Here is a 23,911-nt window from a genome sequence, read left to right on the forward strand (position 1 = left end):
TTCATTTCTCTCAATGTTCAGAGTCACGTTTTTCAAGTCTTCAACAGCTTCCTTTCTTAATCTGTACATTCATTTTGCTGGAATGTATTCTTAGGTAACTTTCTAGAAAATGCCATACAGGAGGTACAATTCAGTTTTCATATCTGAAAATGCCTTTATTCGACTTTTCACTTAACTGATAAATTCGCTGGGTATAAAATTCTAGGTCAAATACTATATTACTCAAAATAGAATCTGTGGTTTTTTTCTGGAATCTGTTAGCATCTGCTTTTTATTCTTGGTGCTCTGAAAGTTTTCAGTGGTGTGTCTATGTGTGGGTCTTTTTGATTCATTTGTTCTGGGCATTCATTGGGCCTGTTGGGGCTCTGAAAACAATAGTCAAAAATAAGGTGCTTTAACATGTTAAACTAATGAAGCAGACTTAAGGTCTCTCTCTGATTTTCTCCATCTCCCTTTCTCTCTGATCCTCTTTCTGAATGTACAGAGAGGGACTCTCTCTGCAATTTTTTTTTTTTTTTTTTTTAAAGAGTTTTGCTCTGTCACCCGGGATGGAGTGCAGTGGTGTGATCTCAGCTCACTGCAACCTCTGCCTCCCTGAACCTCCCACCTCAGACCCCCAATTTCACTGTCAAGTAGCTGGGACTACAGGTCTGTACCACCACACCTGGCTAATTATTGTTATTTTTTGTAGAGACAGGGTTTTGCCATGTTGCCAAAGCTGACCTGGAACTCCTGGGCTCAAGCAGTCTTCCTGCCTCTGGCTTCCAAAGTGTTGAGAGTACAGCCACGAACCACTGGAATTTTCTTATCTGACCCAGAAAATTTATTTCCAAAAGAAGTGCAGTTGTCTTAAGACTCCTTCCCTAGGAATCTCACCAACTAACCAGGAAAGATTAACCACTGGAGAGAAGAAACAGGGGATCATCACCACACCCACACAGACTATTAATCTGTTCTTCTGAGAGTAGCACAGAGAGATTACCTGGGGGACTTAATCTGCATAATAAGACAACTTTTGTTCATAGTGAAGTTCCACCCCTAGCCTTCCCACCACCTCCTGCAGAGCTCAAAGGAAGTTTTTCCCAGGCCAGTGTTCTTTGTGCTCATTCATTTCCCCTGCAAATCATTTACTCCCATACCCATCATTCTCCATCTCCCTTTCCTCTATGATAAAGGATATATAACCCTCATTGGGTTATTCGGTGGTCGTTCTCATGGGATTTTCCTGTGCTTCGGCATGTTAAATAATTTTTTCCCCCTCAACAATCCTTGTTCTGATGTTAAAGAAATTTTGTATGTCTTTTTCTCCTATTAATCTTTTTTCAGTTCATTTTCAGTGAACCTTCAGTGGATAGAGAGGAGGCTTTCCTCCACCCCTACAGGCCATATCAATCAAAGACACGTGCTCTTCTAAATTTTAGAAAATTCTACTATTTTTTTTTTCTTTTGAGATAGGGTCTCACTTTGTCATCCAGGCTGGAGTGCAGTGGCATGATCTCCGCTCACTGCAGCCTCAATCTCCTGGGCTCAAGCAATCCTCCCACCTAACCCCCTCAAGTAGCTGGGACTACAGGTGCACACCACCATGACAGCTAATTTTTGTAGAGATGGGGGTTTGCTGTGTTGCCAAGGCTGGTCTTGAACAACTGAGCTCAGATCTGCCCACCTTTGCCTCCCAAAGTGCTGGAATTACAGGTATAAGCTGCCATGCCCAGCCTTCTACTGTTCTTTTATAACTGCTATTGAGGTTCAGAAAATGATAACCCAAAATATGGTGCTTTGACATGATGAGTGCTTTGAGTTAAAGAAAATTGAAAGACCTAAGAAATAAGCTACAGAATCAAGGTCTCTTTCTGACGTTTCCCCAGCCTCATCTTTCTGATCCTTTTTCTGGAAGCACTGAGAAGGGCTCTCTCTAGAAATTTCTTTATCTTACTGAAAAAAACTTCTGAAGGAAACACAATTGTCTTAAAACCCCCTCCTAAGAATCTCATCAAATAGCCAGGAAAGATTAACCACTAAAAGTTGTCGCCACACCTCAACAGAGTTTTCATTTGTTCTTCTGAGAACAGTTCCAAGAGATTACCTAAGACACTTTATCTACATAATAAGACAACCTTTGTTCTTGCATAGTTTAACCTCTCACCTTCCATGTTAGTCCCATCCAGCTTTCAAAGATAATCATTTATAAAATAGTGTCTGCCTCCCAGGTTCAAATATCACTCTCCTATGAAGAGAATATTTAAATCTCAACCATCTGGCCTCTCTTTGAGTCTCATGCTTTTGTATGGCTCCTGTGTTTATGCACATCAAATGAATTTGTATGCCTTTTTCTCATATTAATCTGTCTATGGTTAGATCATTCTAGCAAACTTTCAGAGTCGGTAGAAGGCAAAGTTGTTGCTCTTCAACATTATGCTTCTTTCCTTTTAACATTTTTCTCTTTTTGAAATTCCTGTCATTTAGATCTCAAATCTTTGCATCACCCCTTTAGACCTTTTGTCTTTTTTTAATCATATTTTATATTTCTTTTCAAATCTATACTTGGGAGATTTCTTTGACTTCATTGTTTAACCTTATTATTGTTATTTTGGAAACCATATTTTTAATTTCAAAAAGCTCTTTCTTGTTCTCTGTTTCTTTTTCATAACACCCTCTTCTTGTTTTGCCACTGTGACATATTTTTCTTAGTTTTCTCTAAGGTTTTTTAAAGTTTTTTTTCATTTGTTTAATCCTTTTTTTCCCCATGAATTATCTCTATTTCCTCTAAAATTATGTTTGTTGATTTATTTTTCCTTTTTCCTATTGCAGACTTTCCTCTCATGTCTGTTTACTCTTGGGTTTTCATTTCTGTTTAAGACTGAGGCAATAAGGAGGCTGATAGAAAATCTTAAGAACATAGGGAGAGCTTGTCCACTGTCAGGCAGTGTTGACAATAAGTCATTCTTTTTGTTGAGAGTCCCTAAAGGCAGGAATGCAGAAGGCTTCACTGTGGACTTCCAAATCCCATATTGGCTGTCCTAGTTCTCCACAGGCTGTCTATACAGTCTCTTCAGAGACACACTCTCCAGTGTTTTACTGAGAAGTGATTGACAGCTGTCTAGTCTATACAAGCAAGGGTGTCAGCTATTGCACATATAGAACTTCAATGGGTTTCAGCCTCATTTTCCATTACTGCTATCTAGGATCCTTTACATTTCCAGACTGAAGCACCTCTCACCTTCTGTGGAGAGACCTTGAGCTCTTAGCTGCAGCTCACTCCACCCTGCTGTATTAGTCAATATTCATACAACTATTTCTGTTTCCAAGAAATCTGTTGAAATCTCTATAAAGCAGATTCCTGTATTCTTCTTTATTGTAGGCTTATGACATTTTAATTCCTGAGCTAGAAGATTCCTGAACTTAAATTGCCATATGGTACTCTATAACATGGTTGTATGTTAAATTGTAGCAAATGTATAAACAATGTTATGATGAAGATCCTGGTAGCTAAATCATTACACATCTCCATGATTTTTTATTTAGAATAAATTGTGAGAAAAATTGCTGCATTAAAATGGAAACAGTTGTGTTTTAAAATAAATTAAACATGCATTTACCTTAGGGTCCAGAAATTCCACTCATAAGTATTTACCCAAAAGAAGTGAAACATAATCCCATACAAAGACTTGTACACAAGTGTTCATAACAAGTTTATTTTATCCATGATGGCTAAAGACCGGAAACAACTCAAATGTTCATCAACTGATAAATGGATAAGCAAATTGTTACACAGTTGTTCCTCCTTATCCACGGTTTCACTTTCTGCAGTTTTAGTTACTTGCAGTGAACTTGGGTCCAAAAATATTAAGTGGAAAATTCCAGAAATAAACAATTTCCAAGTTTTAAATTGCATCCTGTTCTGAATAGTGCGATAAAATCTCATGCTGGCCGACTCTGTCCTGCCCAGGATGTGAATCATTTCTTTGTCCAGCACATGCACACTATATACGCTGCCTGTCTGTTAGTCGCTTAATAGCCATCTTGGTTATCAGATTGGCCCTCATGGTATCACAGTACTTGTATTCAAGGAATCCCTGTTTTATTTAATACTGCCCCCAAAGTGCAAGAGTAGTGATACTGGCATATTATTATAAATGTTCTATTTTGCTGTTAGTTATTGTTGTTAATCTCTTACTGTGCCTAGTTTGTAAATTAAACTTTATCATAGGTATGCATGATACCTATCTCAGAAGAAGAAAAATTTGAACAAAAATTTCATTTTTACAAGAGGTCCAAAATGGCTATAGGTTAGGCATATGGGTAATAGAAGCTAGGCCTACGAATTAAAGCTGAATTCTCACCTGTGAGGTTGGAGTTTGCCAAAATTAAAAACAAATTATTTTTTTTTTTTTTTTTTTTTTTTAGACGGAGTCTCGCTCTGTCGCCCAGGCTGGAGTGCAGTGGCCGGATCTCAGCTCACTGCAAGCTCCGCCTCCCAGGTTTACGCCATTCTCTCGCCTCAGCCTCCCGAGTAGCTGGGACTACAGGCGCCCGCCATCTCGCCCGGCTAATTTTTTGTATATTTTAGTAGAGACGGGGTTTCACCGTGTTAGCCAGGATGGTCTCGATCTCCTGACCTCGTGATCCGCCCGTCTCGGCCTCCCAAAGTGCTGGGATTACAGGCTTGAGCCACCGCGCCCGGCCACAAATTATTTTTTAATGTATTTGAAATAGAGATGGGAACTCACTATGTTGTATAGGCTGGTCTCAAACTCCTGGTCATAAGCCATCCTCCCACCTCAGCCTCCCAAAGTGCTGGGATTACAGGCATAAGCTGCCATAACCAGCCTTCAGATATTTCACTGACATGTACTTATGGCCACTTTGCCTATCAGATGAAGCACAGAGGCAGGATAGGATCAATCATCCCTCTTCAGAACCTAAGATGCCTACATACATGTTAAACTTTTACCCTATATACATCAATAACATATTTTAAGAATGTCACCTTGGCTTCACTGCTCCCTGTTTTCATTTTCTGTGTGGCAAAACGTATAAATACTGTGCCTCCTGTACCCATTTGGGGACGCCTTTCTCGGTGTGCCCTGAGTTTGTGTTTCCAAGCTATAGTTCTTACACTTGGCTCAGAATAAAATTAACTTTGATTTCTTTAAGTCTATAGTGCCAGTTATTTTAACCTTTTGGGTCCACAGATGACATAGTTGGCAGGATTCTAGCAGAATCCATGGACACCCAGGACTCATTCTCTGGGACTCAGCACTTAGTACCAGAATGAACTTACTGTGTTTGAACTGACTCTGGAGGAGCCACTAGGTATACAGGGTGAGTTGCCTGGAATCTGGACCTCTCTCTTTTTTTGGTAGAGGTCTATTTCACTTTATTCTGAGATATTTCCAGAATCAGTAAAAGGAATAGTAAATCCTAGGTTTGCTAAATTCTTCCTATGCTTGTTATTATTATTCTAAATTGCTAGGAAGGAAGAAAGGAAAAAGGTCAACTAAGCATTGCTGCAGGTTGGAGTGGCAGTTTCTTTGAGCAGCTGAATGTTTTCAAAGCTGTTTTGTCTGGTCCAACCCTTACATTCTATATGTGAACCACTGAGACAGAATTGCTCTGAAAGTATGGGACACTTGCTTCCTCCAGCCTGAATCTTGGGTATTCTTAGGTGACTAAAAATCTTATGGAGGTACTGCAGGAGATATCCTCCTGACATGTAATTTGGTCCCAAAGGGCTTCACCATCAACAGAAAAATACTTCAATTGCAATAGATCCTCCAGGGGATGCTCATAAAGGTTGATTACCTCACATTTGAAGCACCTCACTGCTTCAACAGGTTAGCATCTCCTGAGATGGAGAAGATTAACTCCAGGGTAAGAGCCTGAGAAGTGAAGTTCATAAGCAGCACACTTCTGACCCTAAACACAATTAGTTGGTTGCAGACAAAGGAGAAGGGGGGAGTCTCTTTATGTGCACAATTGGAAGGAGCTGGCTCAGAAACAACAAGAATGGAATAGTTTTTTCCAGGGGTATTTAGAAGTTTCTAAAAGAGGGAATGATACAATTGCTTCCATTCAGAAGGTGGGACACAAGAGTTTGGAAACTGTTTCTCTACTGCAAAAATTATCTGAAGTTTCCACTGTCTCTCACCTCCTCCTCTGACCATTCCTTCTTCTGATCCTCCAGAACCCTTTTATTCTTTGCTTTCAAAACTGCTGGCCTAGAGTTTACTCCCTCTTCCATAACCCACAGAGGTTTTGATAGCATGCATTAAAGAAAAGTCTGACCCAAGGGGAAAACCTTCAGTGGCCCATACTCACTGGACCAAGGCAGAACTTAGAGCTCTTACTAAGGAATTTCCAGATCCTACCCAGGATCCTACTGGTTATACTTAGGAGTTTAGTCTAGTCACAAGAAAATATGAATCTTGGCCATTTAGCTCTGTGTCAGTTGGTTCACATGTTAGTATCTGAAAGAAAAGCAAGGGAATGGGTGTCAAAGGCTGACTGGAAAGATCCACTAAACAATTTTCTTTTTTTTTTTCTTTTAAAGTTGAGATCTGACTCTGCTGCCCAGGCTGGTGTGCAGTGCAGTGCAGTGGTGTGATTATGGCTCATTGTAGCCTTTAACTCCTGGGTTCAAATGATCTTCCCACCTCAGCCTCTTGAGTACCTGGGACTATAGGCATGCATCACCACACCTGGCTAATTTTTTTAAATTTTAAACTTTTTTTTTTTTTTGAGATGGAGTCTCGCTCTGTTGCCAGGCTGCAGTGCAGTGGCACAATCCCGGCTCACTGCAACCTCCGCCTCCCAGGTTCAAGTGATTCTCCTGCCTCAGCCTCCTGAGGAGCTGGGATTACAGGCACGTGTTGCCACACCCAGCTAATTTTTGTATTTTTAGTAGAAACAGGGTTACACCATGTTGACCAAGCTGGTCTCAATCTCCTGACCTCATGATCTGCCCATCTCGGCCTCCCAAAGTACTGGGATTACAGACGTGAGCCACTGCACCTGGCCAATTTTAAACATTTTTTGTAGAGATAAGGTCTTACTATGCTGCCTAGGCTGGTCTCTAACTCTTGGCCTCAAATGATTCTCCTGCATTGGCCTCCCAAGTCGCTGGGATTGTAGGCGTGAGCCACCACACCCGGCCTGAGAAATTATCTTCATAAACAAACAGCTGCAGACCAAGCAAAAGCTTGAGAACTGACAAACCATTTAGCCTAAACAATTTGCCTGATATTTCCTGAGACCTCTGACTGGTCTAAAGTCCAGCAATGTAAACAAAAACCAAACAAGATCGTGCTGGACTACTATGAAAGATTTGAAAAGGGGTTTAGACAGTATTTGGAAATGAATGAAGAAAGTCTAAGGAATCATCAGAATGATTCTATTTTAATTTTAACCTTCTTTAAGAGATTGGATGAGCAATTGGCCAAGGTGGTCAAAATGCACCAAATAAACTGGGATTCTGTGCACAGTTTGGAGCTAGTGAAACTTGCTGATAAATTGGCCAGTTATACAGAATAAGAAAGACAACAAAACGGCTAAAATCATGAATTTACAGATTCAACAACTTACTGCTCAGTTTACCTGATCTAAACAGAGGCCTTGCTTTCAAAAGAAGCCTCAGAAACATCTAAAGATGTTTGTTGTTATTGCAAGAAAACAGGACATCTAAAGAAAAATTACGGAGGCCAGGCACGGTGGCTCACGCCTGTAATCCCAGCACTTTGGGAGGCCGAGGCGGGTGGATCACGAGGTCAGGAGATCCAGACCATCCTAGCTAACATGGTGAAACCCCATCTCTACTAAAAATACAAAAAAAAAAAAATTAGCCGGGCGAGGTGCCGGGTGCCTGTAGTCCCAGCTACTCTGGAGGCTGAGGCAGGAGAATGGCGTGAACCTGGGAGGCGGAGCTTGCAGTGAGCTGAGATCGCCCTACTGCACTCCAGCCTGGGTGACAGAGCAAGACTCTGTCTCAGAAAAAAAAAAAGAAAAGAAAAATTGCAGAATACTGAAATGGGTACAGAAACAAAAGGAAGAAAAGGAAAAGAGGAATAGGGGCTCCGAGGGAATCAAGAGGGCTTTCCCTTTTCTTTTGCAATACTTTGCAGGAAGTGAAACTATGTATAAATGGAGAATAAATGAAAGCATTAGTTGACATGGGAGCTACCCTTTCTGTTCTCAACCCTACCTTTTTAAAGAATTTTCTTCCTCAGAGTAATCAAACAGTTCAAATGGTAGGGATATCTACTCAACCAGTGACTATATGCAAATCAGAATCTCTGCCTTTCTAGTAGGGAAATTTAGATGGACATCCTTCTTTTCTTTGGAGCCTTCTACACCAATACATCTTATGGGAGGAGATTTTCTAGAACTTTGTAATGCTCATATTTCTTTTTGAAAAAGAAGAAAAACGTTTTAAAAAATAACTGAAAGAGGATTGATTCAAAATGATAAATCAGAAAATTCAGAGCAGATAGTCATCCAAATTCAATCATCAAGTATTAAGACAAAAAAAAACTTGATGCTTTCTTTCTTTATCATTTATTTATTTATTTAGAGACAGAGTCTCACTCTGTCACCCAGGCTGGAGTGCAGTGGCATAATCTCAGCTCACTGCAACCTCTGCCTCCAGGGTTTAACCAATTCTTCTCCCTCAGCCTCCAAACTAGCTGGGATTACTGATGAACACCACCACGCCCAGCTAATTTTTTTGTATTTTTAGTAGAGACAGGGTTTCACCATGTTGGCCAGGCTTGTTTAGAACTCCTGACCTCAAGGGATCCGCCCACCTTGGCTTCCCAAAGTGCTAGGATTACAGATGTGAGCCACCATGCCAGCCATCTTGATGCTTTATTAAGCCAAATCCCTAATTATTTATGGTCTGAATCATCTACCAATGTCATTAAAATCTTAACAGCTACCCCAATGTGGACATGAATGGATCCAAATAAACCATTTCCATTTCCAAATATTAAACAATATCAGGAGTAACAATAGAAATAAAATCAATATTCAAACATTTTATTGATAAAGGATGGATTATCCCTTCCACCAGTCCTTGTAATACTCCCATCCTCCCAGCATGAAAACCTAATGGGAAGGAATGGAGCTTTGTACAAGATTAGAGAAACATTAACAAGACTGTGATTCCCCATCATTCAGTAGTCCCAAATCCCTACACACTCCTTTATTTAATATACCAGTAGGCAGTGAATTTCACTAACTGATTTATGCAGTGCTTTTTGTTTTTTAGCATACCAGTAGATCCCAACAGTCAATATTTGTTTGCCTTTACCTGGAACGACTGTCAATATACCTGGACCGCTATGCCTCAAGGTTACACTGGAAGCCCAACTATTTTTCAAAATATTAAGGGCTGAGATGAGTGAGCTAAATTTTGAGGAAAATTCCACTCTACTCCAGTATGTGGATGATTTCTTGTTATGCTTTTCCATTCTACATGATTGTAAAAATCACACCCTGTAGTTGCTGGAACAATTAGCTAAAACAAGACATAAGTTATCTAAAGAAAAATTCCAATACTTCTTAACAGAAATAAAACATTTGGGACATTTAATTTCTTCCTTTTTTTTTTTTTTTTTTAGTTTCTGTCTGTAAGTTTATTGCCTATATCTGAAACATCATCATAGAAAATTGTTTGGTTTAGCTCTCAGCAGCCCGCTCCTGAGCTCTGAGGAAGCTTGCCTTCTTTTGAGCTACCCGATCCTTCTTCTGAGCAAGGGACATTTTGGGACGGTTCCACCTCTTCTTTTTAACTTCTTTCTTGGGCTTCTTTTCATAGACTGGATTCTCTTGTATAGCAGCATGAGCTTTCTTATACATCTCCTCCATGTATGGAGTTACACTGTTTTTTATGTATTGAAAGAACTGTTTCTTGTAAGCATCTTCATCTTCTTCCATTAAGTAGCGCATGTAATCTGCAACATTCTGACCCGTGATGTGCTTCCGGTCTACTTCTGCATTAAATTCCTTGCTTTCAGAATCATAACCAGGGAATCGTTTGGTACTGTGAGGGATAGACAAGCCTCCATCCATAGCTCCCTTCAGGGCGCCAAAAACTTAATTGCCAGTGGTAGTTCTGGCAAGGCCTGCATCCAAATAGCAGGTAAAGGCACCTGGCTGACCATCAATGCTTTCCACATTGTATTCATCACCAGTCACCTCCACTTGGCCTTCATAGATCTTGTCCATGCCAAACCTATTGAGAAGCCTGCAGGCCAGCAGCAGGCCAGTACAATATGCTGCAGCATAATTTGTCAGGCCAACCTTCACACCATATTTTGACAGTTCGTGTGCATATGCTGCGCAGACTATCATATCCCCCTCTATACGGGCATAAGCAATCTGACAAATGATATCTCTATTTGTTACACAAACTATCATCCTGTATTTGGGTGTGTTGTATTTGTTTTTATCCTGTATCACCAAGCGTTTCCGAGCATAGTAATCAGTTTTACCCTCTCGTCGTCTTCTAAATTTCACTTGGTATCTCTTAAAGTAGGCCTTATTCTTAACAACTTTAACAAACCCCATCTTGTGGAACAGAGACCCGTGTCCGCCGCTCGACAGAGACCTGCAGGCCCAGCAGCGCTAGGGGTGGGAAAAGGGGGACATTTAATTTCTAAGGAGGAAATACATATAAATTCAGATCAAGTAACTGGAATTCTTGCATACCCAACTCCAGAGACCGAAAGACAGCTTAGGAGTGTTTTAGGCTTAGCTGGCTGCTGATACAGTTAGATACCCAATTTTTCTCCCATGGAACAGTCTTTATATGCATTGATGAAAGATCAACCTGACCCCATACATTGGATATTGTAAGAACAAATAACTATTCAGTAATAAAGGAAAATCTTACAAGAGCCCCTGCTTTGAGCCATCCAAATTATCAGCTACCATTTTTCTTTTTTGTTTATGGAAGCCATGACATCATCCTGGGTGTTCCAGCCCCAAAACACAGGGGAAAATATAGAACTACTGACTCTGATAGTCAGCAATAGACTCTCTAGCTCATGGGCTGCCGCCTTGTTGTAGGGCCATTTCAGGCATTATCATGTTTCTCAAGGCTACGCAGGAAACTGCAATGGAGGCTCCCTTGACTATATATGTACTTCATTCTGCAGAAGCTTTTTTGAATTCACATCATACACAATATTTTTCTGTCAACTGATTGGCTTTATTACAATGTACTTTTATTCTCTGCTCCACACATTACTTTCTCTTGCTGTAATAGTCTTAATCTCACAAGTTACTTCTTGAAGCACCTGAGGAGATTACCTCATGACTATATAAAACAGCATACACTCTATATGCTGTATAGTTCTATTACTAGTAGAACAGCTTTTGATGCCCAGTCAGAATTTATAGGAGATACCACTACAAAATGCTGATGTTACCTGGTCCACAGATGCATCATATCTAAAGGATAAATTTGAAAAATACCAAACAGGCTATGTCATTGTGTCTCATGTAGACATCATAGAGAGCAATTTCTTGCCTAAAGTCAAGTCAGCACAGTTGGCTGGATTAATAGTACTCACCAGAGGTTGTCTAACTGGCCAACAGTCAAATAACTAATATTTATACTGACAGCCATTACACTTTTGGTGCAGCTCATGTCTTTGGAATGTTATGGAAACAGCGATGTTATTTAACCTCCTTTGGACATCCTATTAAACATGGCTCTCAAGTTTCTGATCTTTTGGAAGCCATCCAGTTGCCAAAAAAAAAAATTGGCTGTTGTTAAGAGTCCTGGACATTCCAAACATGACTCCCTGGAGTAAAGCAAATAATTTTGCTGATGCTGAGCAAAAAAAAAAAAAAATAGCTTAATGCTAATATCAAATGAAACTGTAGAGATGGCCATGTTTAAAGTGAAGGGGCTCAAGAAAAGGCTCCAAAGTGGAAAAAGCAAATATGACTAACTAAAGGAGAATGCTTTTCCCCCAACTTGCAAAATATAATATAGACCCAGTGACAGAAAAGCAAATCCCTATTTTGCCTTTGGGATATCAATTTCCTATATTACAACATGTCGGTGAACTCATTCACTGGGGACCTGAGAAAATATTTGCCTGGGGAAAACACTATTACTGGAAACCCTCACCCACAGTAGTTCATAAGGTTTATGCTAAATGTCCAATTTGTCCTATATGTAATCCAGAAAAGCCTCTTCTAGATCTCAAGGGCATTTAACTTTGCCCACTGGCCCTTTCAATATTTGACAAATGGATTTTATCCACTTACCTCCAGCTCAGGGTTATAAATATGTATTGGTTATGATTTATATGTTCTCTCATTGTGTTGAAGAATTTCCTTGAGAAAAAGCCACAGTGTAAGCAGTAGGAAAATGTTTGTTGGAATGGATGATTTCCTTTTGAGGAATTCTTTCCAAATTACATAGAAATAGGGAACTCATTTCACTGAATAGATAATTCACTCAATTTGTATAATCTGGCCTATTTTCCAATATTTTTATTGTACATCCCATGCCCAGTCTTCTGATTGGTGGAATGAACATATCAAAAATAAAACCCAGCGAGAAAATTATCGAAAGCTTTTCCTATTTCTTGGCTCAAGGCTCTTCTACTGGTTTTGCTTAATCTAAGAGCAGCTCCTTCTGGAATAATACATCAATTATTCCATGAGATAATTACAGGTTGACCTATGAAAGTGAATGGCAGTTTGTATGAACCAACTTTACTAAAAGGAGATATACTCCATTATTAACAAAGCTTAACTAAACTTCTTTTCCAAAAAAACTAAATTGTAAAAAGAGCCTTAAATGCAATAGAGGCAGGACCTGGGACATTAAGACAAGTTGAGAATGTATTTAATGAAGAAAGACATTTACAAGAAAAGTTGATAGTTACCAACCTAGGTAGAATAAAAAGCATACTCTTTTAAAAGGAAAGTGAGGGTTGAGAAGCTGCATGGAAAGATAATGATGCTATTGCTAAATGGGTGAATCAAACTGCCCAGCTAACAAGGGACTATGCCAAAGCCCAACAATCAGAAAATGCATGGGGTCAGACTCAACAAGGTTATTGACCGTGCTAATCCAAATGGAAGCAGAAGTGGCCTCTAAAACATGGCCAGTCATTTTGGATGCAGAAGCACAAGGTATACATTTATGGAAAACATATGGGCCCTCTTCTTCCTGGAAAATTGCTACCAGGGTACACAGCCTGTACTCTTAGAGCTTCAGCAACCCACATAGGCAGTAACCAGAAATATAATGCAGTACAGCTAGCAGAAATAGGGATCATTTTTAATAATACCCATGTTCTCCCAAAGGGCAGTTGATGGAACCATACTAAATAATAATATTTGGAATCCAATTTCAGTTTTAGATTGCAAACAAATTCAGAAAGTGGTTCTGTCCCCAAAACATCTGGAATCCTGAGATCATGGAAACATGGTTCCTAATTTTTACCCCTATTCAAAATAATATATAGGAAATGGATATTTTTGTTTGGAAGTGAAGACAAATAAGACTGTAAGTGTTTTAGATCTTACTTGAAAGCAGACAGTATTTGATTTAAATTATACTGCCATTTGGTGCACTACTGGATTCATAGGAAAGCTACCTTTAGGACAGAATAACCCATAGAATAATGAGGACACTGATAATCAAATATTTTTGGCAATTGGAACTCAACCCTCTTCAAGTTGTACTCCCAGCAGAAAATGAATGGTAAGTTAAGTAATTAGATATTATAAATCATCAGTTAATTACAGTTCTGGATAAATCCACTCAAATATATCATAAAGTACATATATAAGCAAAGGGAGAAGGATGATTATTCTATTAAGCACAAACTATCAAAAGGTATGTTCAGGGTTTTTTCTATAATATGTTATTTCTTTTCTTCATTGTCTTTAGCTAAATGAACCTCTCAGTTGTTCACCGTATTGTTTATTATTTTAATATTTCTGTTACAAATGTTATAAATGCTGCAGAAATTGCAAATATCATAGAAAAAATAGAATTCCAGCTAAAATTATGTTAGTTCATCAATTTGAACTAATAGCCATAGAATGTAAGTAAAGGCAGTCTTCTATGGCCCATTTTGTCCCACACAGTCCCTCCTCTACTTCTGACCAAATGGGGAAGGGCTTCCCATTAACTTTTGTTTAGCCCTAAAGTCCCAAGACTTACAAAAGACATCAAGCTGGATATTCTTCCACCTGACTCCTCAAGGTCCCTCACCAGTATGATTGACCATGCAATAGATCATTGCCCCTAAAGAATCTCTCCTAAGGAAATAATCCTAATTGCAATCCTGATCTTATTTCTCCCTATGCTAATGAGGAGACATTAGCATAAAACAAGGGGCTTTGGCATTCCAGAAGGAAAAATAGGAGCCTCTGCATCTTCACTGGAAAACCAGATGATGGCACTTCATGTAGGGGTGAACAATAGCCTAAGGACATTTCGGAATTCTGATTTGATCCTGCATGCCCTACCATTCTAAACAAATGAGACCTGTTCTCTTCAAATTTCTTATTATTTGGTCTTTCTACCCCACCCCAAGTTACAGCCATGGTGATTAGAATCTTCCAGATTATCTAATAAATATACTAATATGTATCTGTGCATACAATTTTTGTGGATGTGGAATGTTACTACATACATATTCTTGCAACTTGATTATAACATTTTTAAGGTTTTTGGCTCCCACAAAGGGCCATTGCTTTCCCCCAGAGGGAGGGCTTAGCAAAGAACCCTGCATATAATAGGTCTTTACATGTTAGATTCAGTGTCTTTCTTTGCTGATGAGCATTTCCTCTTACACCAAAAGACAGTGTTTTAATAGGTTGGGTGTAGTGGCTTGTGCCTGTAATCCCAACACTTTGGGAGGCCCAGGAGGGAGGATCGCTTGAGGCCACGAGTTAGAGACCAGCCTGGCCAACAATTTTACATGTTTTTTTAATTAGCTGGGTGCTAATTTTTAGTAGTCCCAGCTACTTGGGAGGCTGAGACAGGAGAATTGCTTGAGGCTAGGAGTTAGAGGTTATAGTGAGCTAGGATCGCACCACTCCACTCTAGCCTGAGTGACAGTGAGATCATTTCTCAAAAAAGAGAGAAAGATAGTAGAAGAAAAAATAAAGGGAGGGAGGGAGGCAGGGAATATTTTAATAATATTTGCTGCTGTTATTTTTACTAAAATCACATATTCTCTAACTTTTAGCCTAAGTTCTTGCAGCCTAAATTCTTTCTACTACTGAAAGGAAAGCAGGACTCAGTGGGACTCTAGGTGGTAGTTGGGACTGAGCAGTGACTTGGTGTGGATTAAGGATGCCCAAACAGTGCCCAAAAAATGAAGTTATAGGAATATTTGAACAGGGAGTGGCAATGGTCTATCTCTGCCAGCCAGAAGAGGCTCCTGTCCCCACAGTCAACTCAGATTAACAGCAGATTTCTCAACGGAAACCTTACAAACCAGTGGGATTGGGGTCTAATCTTTAGCCTCCTTAAACAAAATAATTGTCAGCCAAGAATTTTATATCCAGCAAAACTAAGCTTCATACCTGAAGGAAAGATAAAGTCTTTTTTCAGACAAACAAATGCTGAGAGAATTTGCCACTACCAAACCACTACCATAAGAAATGCTAACAGGAGTTCTAAGTCTTGGAACAAAACCTCACAATACACTGAAATAGAAGCTCCTTAAAGCATAAATCTCACAGGGCCTATAAAACAATAACGCAATGAAAAATAACTGGGTATTTAGGCACTAACTAACATGAATAGAACAGTACCTCACATCTCAATACTAATGTTGAATGGAAAAGTTCTAAAAGCTCCACTTAAAAGATGCAGAATGGCAGAATGGATAAAAATTCAGCAACCAAGGATCTACTGACTTCAAGAGACTCACCTAACACATAAGGACTCACATAAACTTAAAGAGGTGGAAAAAGACATTCCACGCAAATGGAAACCAAGAGCAAGCAAGCAGGAGTAGCTATTCTTATATCAGACAAAACAGACTTTAAAGCAACAACAGTAAAAAAAGACAAAGAAGGACATTATATAATGATAAAAGGATTAGTCCAACAGGAAGATATTACATTCCTAAATATATATGCACCTAACACTGGAGCTCCCAAATTTGTAAAATAATTACTACTAGACCTAAGAAATGACATAGATGACAACACAATAATAGTGAGGGACTTCAATACTCCACTGACAGCACTAGACAGGTCATTAAGACAGAACATCAACAAAGAAACAATGGATTTAAACTATACCCTAGAACAAATGGACTTAACAGATATTTACAGAACATTCTACTGAACAACTGAAGAATATGTATTCTTCTCATCAGCACGTAGAACATTCTCCAAGATAGACCATGTGATAGGCCACAAAACAAGTCTCAATACATTTAAGAAAATTGAAATCATATCAAGTATCTTCTCAGACCACAGTGGAATAAAACTGGAAATAAACTCCAAAAGGAACTCTCAAAACAATGCAGATACATGGAAATTAAATAATCTGCCCTTTATTGATCTTTGAGTTAACAATGAAATCAAGATGGAAATTTTAAAATTCTTTGAGCTGAATGATATTAGTGACACAACTTATCAAAACCTTTGGGATACAGCAAAAGTGGTGCTAAGAGGAAAGTTCATAGCATTAAATCCCTACATCAAAAAGTTTGAAAGGGCACAAATAGACAATCTAATGTCACACCCCAAGGAACTAGAGAAACAAGAACAAACCAAACCCAAAACCAGCAGAATAAAAGAAATTAACAAAGATCAGAGCATAACTAAATGATTATTCCTCTTTTTACCCGCCATCTGTCTCAGATGCCCCTTTTCCTCCATTCCTTCAAGCTTAATGCCAAGCCCACTATATCCAGTCATTGGGGACACAGGTCCTCTGTCAGCTGAGAAATGAAACCCTGCTTCCTCCCCTGACAAGACGCGGACGGCTTAAATGTTAAATTATGAGCATTTCTTTAAGAAATAAACTGCAGGAAAAATGTCTTAAAGGGTTACATGGAAGATGTGTGAAGTATAGATCTCTAAACTTAGAAACAATCAGTGATTCTTAGGTGCAAAAGAATCATCTGGAAAGTGACTGAAAAATGCAGCTTCCCAGGGCCCATTCTGACAGTTGGCTGCAGGGGACAGTGTGAAAAATCACAGTTGGAGGAACACTGGCCCAGATGATCAACTAAAATGTTTAGTCTTCACACTTAAAGAGAGTTTGGAGCAATGCTACATTCAGCTATGGAAGGGTTACCACTCCTTCCTCAGCCTGATGTCAGGTTCAAATTAAGCTTCAGATTGTCCATTTCCCCCTGCTATTTGTCTCAATGAGTTCTCTCTCAGCCTTGGAAACCTGGAAATAAAATACCTTTTCCTTTTAACTTAAAAATTTTGGTATCTGTGCTTTTGGAGGTTCGGAATTGATCTTGGGCCTTTCTTTGCCCTTCCAGTAGTGCCTCTGGCTACAAATTCAACATTTCTGTGTAAAAAGTCACTCCAAAGCTTAGTGACTTAAAACAATGACATTCATTTATTTTGATTATAAATCTGTAATTTAGGCAAGACTGAGCAGGAATGACTTTGTCTCTGCTCTTCATAGTTTCAGCTGGAGCTGCTTAAATGGGAGCTGGAGGACCCACTTTCGAGATAGTTTACTCACATCGCTGGCCAGTTAGAGCTAGCTGTTGGCTAAGAACCCAGCTAAGTGTGTGAGCTGGGTGCTTTGGTTCCTCTCAACATGGGCCTCTCCACTCCACAGGGGCCTTGGGCTCCCTCATAGTATTGAGGCTGGGTTACAGGTGTGAGCATTCCCAGGGAGTAAGGCAGAAATGCATGACACTTCTATGACTTACTAGCTTTGGAAGTCACATCGTATGATTTCCACTATACTGTTGTTTCAGGAATTCATAAAGTCCCACTCAGATTCAGGGGAGGAAAAGTAACCTCCACCATTTGATAGAAAAAGTGTCATGGTTACCTTATAAAAATAGCATGCGGATGGGAGATGTTATTGCAGCCATCTTTGGAAAGTACAACCTGTCACCAGACCCTGACCTGTTTTGTATTATGTCTGTGGGTTTTTCTTAAAAGCATTAATGATACATATTCACTAGTTAATTATTGTTGGTTCTATTCCATCTCATTTTATCCTCTTCACAATCCTGTGATGTAGCTAGATCTTTTTGTATACATCCAAATATGGTTCACAGACATGTTTGGTATAGCTAGCACATTATTTTAAAAATTGTGAATTCTTACATAAGTATCTGAATTTCTGGCTTCTCTTCACAATCATAGGATTGGATAAATCTAGGCCAAGCTTTCCTCCTAACAGCAGTGAGCTGCAGCTGAGTAGTGGTGGCTCCCTAGGTAAGAGCCTACCTTCTCTGTTTGCCACAGTCCCCACCACTCACTGTTACCACTTAACTCATTACATTTTATGTCTCACAAGCATTTGACTTTGAGGTTTTCCACCTTAGAAAAAATAGGCCCAGATTCTACTATGGAAAATTATAGTAGCCTACCCTTCATTTGGCGTTTCCAAAGTACTTGCTATAGAAAGCTGCATTGTGGGGTTTCTTTTTTAATCCTCTCTCTCTCGGGGAGACCATCAGGTTGCTGTTTCTTGTTTGAAGGGCACCTTCAGCTCTCTACTGACTGCAATGAATGATATGCCCCAACTCCCAGAATGGCCCAACTGCCCAGTTCTAGCCCTTCCCTTCTAAGCTGGCCCTTTTGGGAATCCCCAGGATGGAGCAGAACTATCCTTAATCCCTTGAATTTGCTATGTTCACTGCCTGACCAACACTGGATCCTTATAACTTGGAATTCTCAACAGGAATAAGGGAAGCTCATACAGGGAGCACCAACGTCAAAGTTTTCTAACACCACAATCTTGCCTAGAGCCAAGTCTGCACACAAAGACCTCCTCTCTGGAAGATAAGCGCCCAGTGTTCATCCACTGTTGAGAACCAATTCTCAATATTCCTAATGTCACAATGCTCGCTTTGTCCTGTCAAAGGCTCTTGATTTTGTTTCCAAAATGTCAACAGGTAACTCTAAGTGTTGATTAAACAAGCAAGAGCATTGCCTAAGGAGAGCATTGGCTGCGCGGTCTTCATCAAGCCCATTAGAGAAGCTCCAGCCTGCACAGAAAGGATAGTCTGTGCCTGACTAGGCAACTCTGTCTAATCAGGACACTTTCTTCCCCTTTGGCTCTTGGGTTTTTCTCTGGCTCTTTCGTGCTGGGAGAACTGCTCACCCTCAGCACTGCTGGTGCTTAGGAGTAGGAAAGGTCTGTGGTTTTACTCCTCTTAACCTTCTGAGTAGGCTCTGCCACCAAATTAGGACATTCTGGGGCAGGCAGTTCCCCCACTTGATCCTGCTCCATCACATTCCCTGTCCTCCCCTCATCAATAACCATAATCTTAAATTTTATGTTTATTCCCTTACTGTTCATTAGATATTTTACTATCTATTCTGGATACCTATTGCATAACAAAATGCCCCAAAATTTAGTGGTGTCAATCTTTTTTTTCTTTCTTTCTTTACAGATCCATTATTTGGGCAGGATTCTGTAGGGAAAACTCATCACCACTTCATACAGCATCAGCCATGCTGCTCAACTGAAGGCTGTTGGATCCACTTCTAAGATGACTCACTGCTGGCTGGCTGTTAATGCTGGGTTGAGGCCCTGGGGCCTTGGTTTGTCTCCACATTGGCATCTCCATGTGGCCTGGACTTCCTCACAAAATGGTGGATGAGTTCTAAGGGTAAACATCCCAAGATAGAAAACCAGGCAAGAGAGCAAAACTTGCCTTTTGTGACCTAGCCTCAGAAATCACATAGTGTCTATTAATTGAAGCAGTCCCAAAGTCCCACCTGGGTTCAAGGGGAGGAGATACTGGCTACACTCTCCTTGATGGGAGGGTGGTAAGGTTCTGGAAGAGAGATGGGACCAGAAATGTTGTTGTAGCCATTTTGGGGAAGTGCAATCCACCACAACACATATGTATGTACTCCTAGGCAATATGCTATTTAATTTTGCATGTTTTACACTTTATAGAAACATCCATACTGAATGTTTTTCTACAACTTTGTTCCCTCAACATTTATGAGTCACTTATATTTCTGGAGTTCATTTTTAGAATTGTATAATATTTCATTGCAATTATTTGCTACAATTTAGTTGTCTGTTATTTTGTTGAATGTTTGTGCTTTTTCCATATGTTTCTAACCCTTTTTTTCTATATATTTATGCCTTTTGCTATTTTGTACAGCTGATCTGAACATTCTTATAGAACTTTGCACATGAGCCTAGGGCAAGAATTATCAACCAGGGTGATTTTTAGCAATGTCAGAGGCATTTAGCAAATGTCCTGCACATTTTTTGTTTTCATGACTGGGGTAGGAAGCATTGATACTGACATCTAGCAGGTAGAGACTATGGATGCTGCTAAATATCCTACAGGAAAGCCCCCTAAAACCATTAGCTGGTCCAACATGTCAATAGTGCTGAGGTTGAAAAATCCTAGTTTAGGGTTTATATGGAGGAGTAGAATTCTCTCTCGTTGATAGGTATTCACAATTTCAACTTTCTAATACTAAATTGTTTACCCAAGTGGTTGAGCAAGTCTATACTTCTACCAAAGGGAGGCTCCACATCCTCTGATAATGTCATTCTTAGATTTTGCCAGTTCATGTTTTTTTCCTTCTGAAATGCATGTTTGTATGCTTTGTCCATTTTTATAGAGTACATTTTTATAGGATTGATTTGTAGGCATTATTTATATATTCTGGATACTAATTCTTTGTTGGTTGTATCTGTTGAAAATATCTCCTCCCAGTCTGTGGCTTATCTTCTCACTTCTTCCTGATTCTTTTCATGAACAGATGTTCTTAAGCTTCATGTAGTTAAATCCATCAATCTTATACTATCCTTCAAGGCTTGTGATTTAGAGTTATTATTTAAGAAAGAATGTCCTGCCCTGAGGTTATCATTGCTTCCCAAGCCTAGCAGCATTTTGGGGTTTTATCTTTTCCAGCTGGCAAGACCTGGAGTTCCTCTTGCTGACCCCAGAGGTGCCTGGCCTTCCTTATCCTCCACTGTGTTTGCTCCGTCCTTATGAACACTCAGATTGTATTTCCTAATGTACTCCATTTTCTCTGTTGGGCTCTTTCTACAACCTCTCTAGGCCTCTCTACCTGGGACTGGACTCTACTGTCTCGGGACTGGCCTCAAAATGAACTGACTTCTCTGGAACCATAGTGCCCCACTTAGTATCAGCACTGCTGAAGATGTCCCTTAGAGATTAGCCATGCCAGGACTGAGCCCCAGTTTTCTACAGTACTTGGATGGTTTCATTTGCACTCATGTGGGGTATTCTCCTCTAGGGCTAAAATAAAAAATGGGGCAAAGCTGAAGATGCCAAGTGGTCCCCAGGAACACTGCTGCTCACAGGAGGGACACCCCAAGATGAGCCTGTGTGCTCTGACCACTTACCTTCTAGCCAGGCCTACCTACCCAGGGCCCCTCAGAGCTGACCATGATTAAAGGACAGCCTTGGTGTGGTCTGCTCCATCCAGGGAAATCATTCAGAGTTAATTTTGCTTCCTTTTCTCTCCATTCCCGTTCTGTCCACATCCTGACTTCTGAAATGTCCTCTCTTCTGGATCCTTCTCCCATCCTTTAGACTTCACATTCATCTGGGTTTCCCTGGCTTTCACACTCAGTAAGGGCTTTGGGCAAAACCCACCTTTTGGTTCCAGCAGCTCCTGTTTGCCCCAAGAAAGACACCTTATCCTAGCTCAAGTCATGATGACCCAAACCCAAGGACCTAGATAAAGTTGAAGAGATACGATTCCAGGTTCCTAACTTGAACAGTTGTTGAGCTTGGGAGAAGATAAATCTTAAAGTGGGGAACATGGAGAAGGTAAAAGAAAGAATCTAAAAAGCCAAACAGCAGGAAGAGATAGAAAAGTAGACAGAGGAGGATTTGAGAACCCAAAATGTATGCCTATGATGCAGAGCCAGCATGGGAGGCATTATAATGGCTGAGAACATGGGCTTTGTAGATAGGCAAGGATCTCCTAACCTTACTAGTTGTGTGGCCTCAGGCAGGTTATCCTCCCAGGACCCTGTTTTCATCATCTGTAAAGTGGGGCTTGTGTAATAACTTGCTCAATTGTACGAAGATTAAATGATGATAAATATGTAAAGCATTTGCATAGTATTTAACAGAGTAACTGTTCAAAATGATGGGCATTATCAATATTAATTGATGGTAATATTAATGGACTAATGAACAGAGGACCAGCTGCCCAGTTCCTTTATGGCTGTTCTGGCACACACTGAGGGTCAGCAAATTATGGCCTGTGTATCAAATCCAGTTTATTGGCCATGTGGTCCATGAGCTAAAAGTGATTTTTATATTTGTAAATGGTTGAAAAAAAATCAAAAGAAGAATATTATTTCATGTTTGAAAATGACATGAAATTCAAATTTCAGTGTCCATAGAGTTTTACTGGAACATAGCCATAGTTGTTTCTTTTGTATTGTCTTATTTTCTGCCTCTCCAAGAAAGTTTGCTGACTCCTGGCATAGGCCAAGTGGACTAGGGGCAGGTGCTTTAATCAGCTGGACCTTAGAGAACTGAGCAATCTCCTCCACTCCACAGCTCTACACATGTTGGCTACTCTTTTCCTACTGGCCCTCCCCTGGGGTTCCAGAGTCCCTTTTGGTCAAGCCAACTCCACTTGACCCAGGGCACTGAGGTCTAGATTTCTGAACAATGAGCCAAATAATTGCAGAATCATAGGGGGAATCAGGACAAGCTGTTTTGAGATTAAAATGAAATAAAATGTGTGAAAGTACTTGTAAATGCAAGGGATGTTATTTAGCAAATAATGGTTAAATGGTTATCAGTGAGGTTTGGATGTATTTTATTCTTCTTCTTAAATTTAGTAATGTATTTTATGGTCACTTTTAACAAAATGTATTATTAACCAGAATACCCTAATTTCTGTCCAGATCAAAAAAGATTTTAAACCAAATGAAACCATCCACAATGCATGGCAAACCCACCCCCAAAATGGAGTTTTGAGCTTCTAGCGCTTTCTGCAAAGAAAATCCTGGCTCCTCCATCTTGTTTTTTTTTTTTTTTTTTTCTTTCCTCTTTGCTTCCTGTTTACCATCTCCATTTTCTTTTCCAGTCTCTGTGCTTGCTTGTGCTTTGGGCCACTTGATTGCTTTGGATGGCCAGAGCAGAGAGCAGATGAATGTCATTGTGTTTGAAGAAGCCAAGGAAATGTGAGAGAAGAGTTTTAAGAGAATCATCAACACCAAAAGCAACGGCAGCAAAAGCCAAAATCGACAAATGGGATCTAATTAAACTAAAGAGCTTTTGCACAGCAAAAGAAACTACCATCAGAGTGAACAGGCAACCTACAGAATGGGAGAAAATTTTTGCAACCTACTCATCTGACAAAGGGCTAATATCCAGAATCTACAAAGAACTCAAACAAATATACAAGAAAAAAACAAACAACCCCATCAAAAAGTGGGGAAAGGATATGAACAGACATTTCTCAAAAGAAGACATTCATACAGCCAACAGACACATGAAAAAATGCTCATCATCACTGGCCATCAGAGAAATGCAAATCAAAACCACAATAAGATACCATCTCACACCAGTTAGAATGGCAATCATTAAGAAGTCAGGAAACAACAGGTGTGGAGAGGATGTGGAGAAATAGGAACACTTTTACACTGTGGGGTTAAACTAGTTCAACCATTATGGAAAACAGTATGGCAATTCCTCAAGGATCTAGAACTAAATGTACCATATGACCCAGCCATCCCACT

General features: G+C 39.8%; 1 long non-coding RNA gene and 1 pseudogene across 3 annotated transcripts in view; one reads left to right on the plus strand and one right to left on the minus strand.

Moving 5' to 3' along the window:
- The window catches only part of LOC117074797, a 60,471-nt gene extending 36,997 nt beyond the window's left edge, over positions 1-23,474 (plus strand). For both annotated transcript variants that reach the window (XR_004433712.1, XR_004433711.1), the window contains exons 3-4: positions 19,599-19,817; positions 23,257-23,474. This is a non-coding gene — a long non-coding RNA (uncharacterized LOC117074797). The remainder of the gene's footprint in view (positions 1-19,598; positions 19,818-23,256) is intronic.
- Positions 9,598-10,651, minus strand: LOC117074795 (annotated as a pseudogene). The gene has a single exon (XR_004433710.1). The product of XR_004433710.1 is annotated as a 60S ribosomal protein L5-like (transcript).
- Positions 23,475-23,911: the final 437 nt, after the last annotated feature.

This window comes from Trachypithecus francoisi, unplaced genomic scaffold, assembly GCF_009764315.1.
Source record: "Trachypithecus francoisi isolate TF-2019V2 unplaced genomic scaffold, Tfra_2.0 Lachesis_group5, whole genome shotgun sequence".
Lineage (NCBI taxonomy): Eukaryota > Metazoa > Chordata > Mammalia > Primates > Cercopithecidae > Trachypithecus > Trachypithecus francoisi.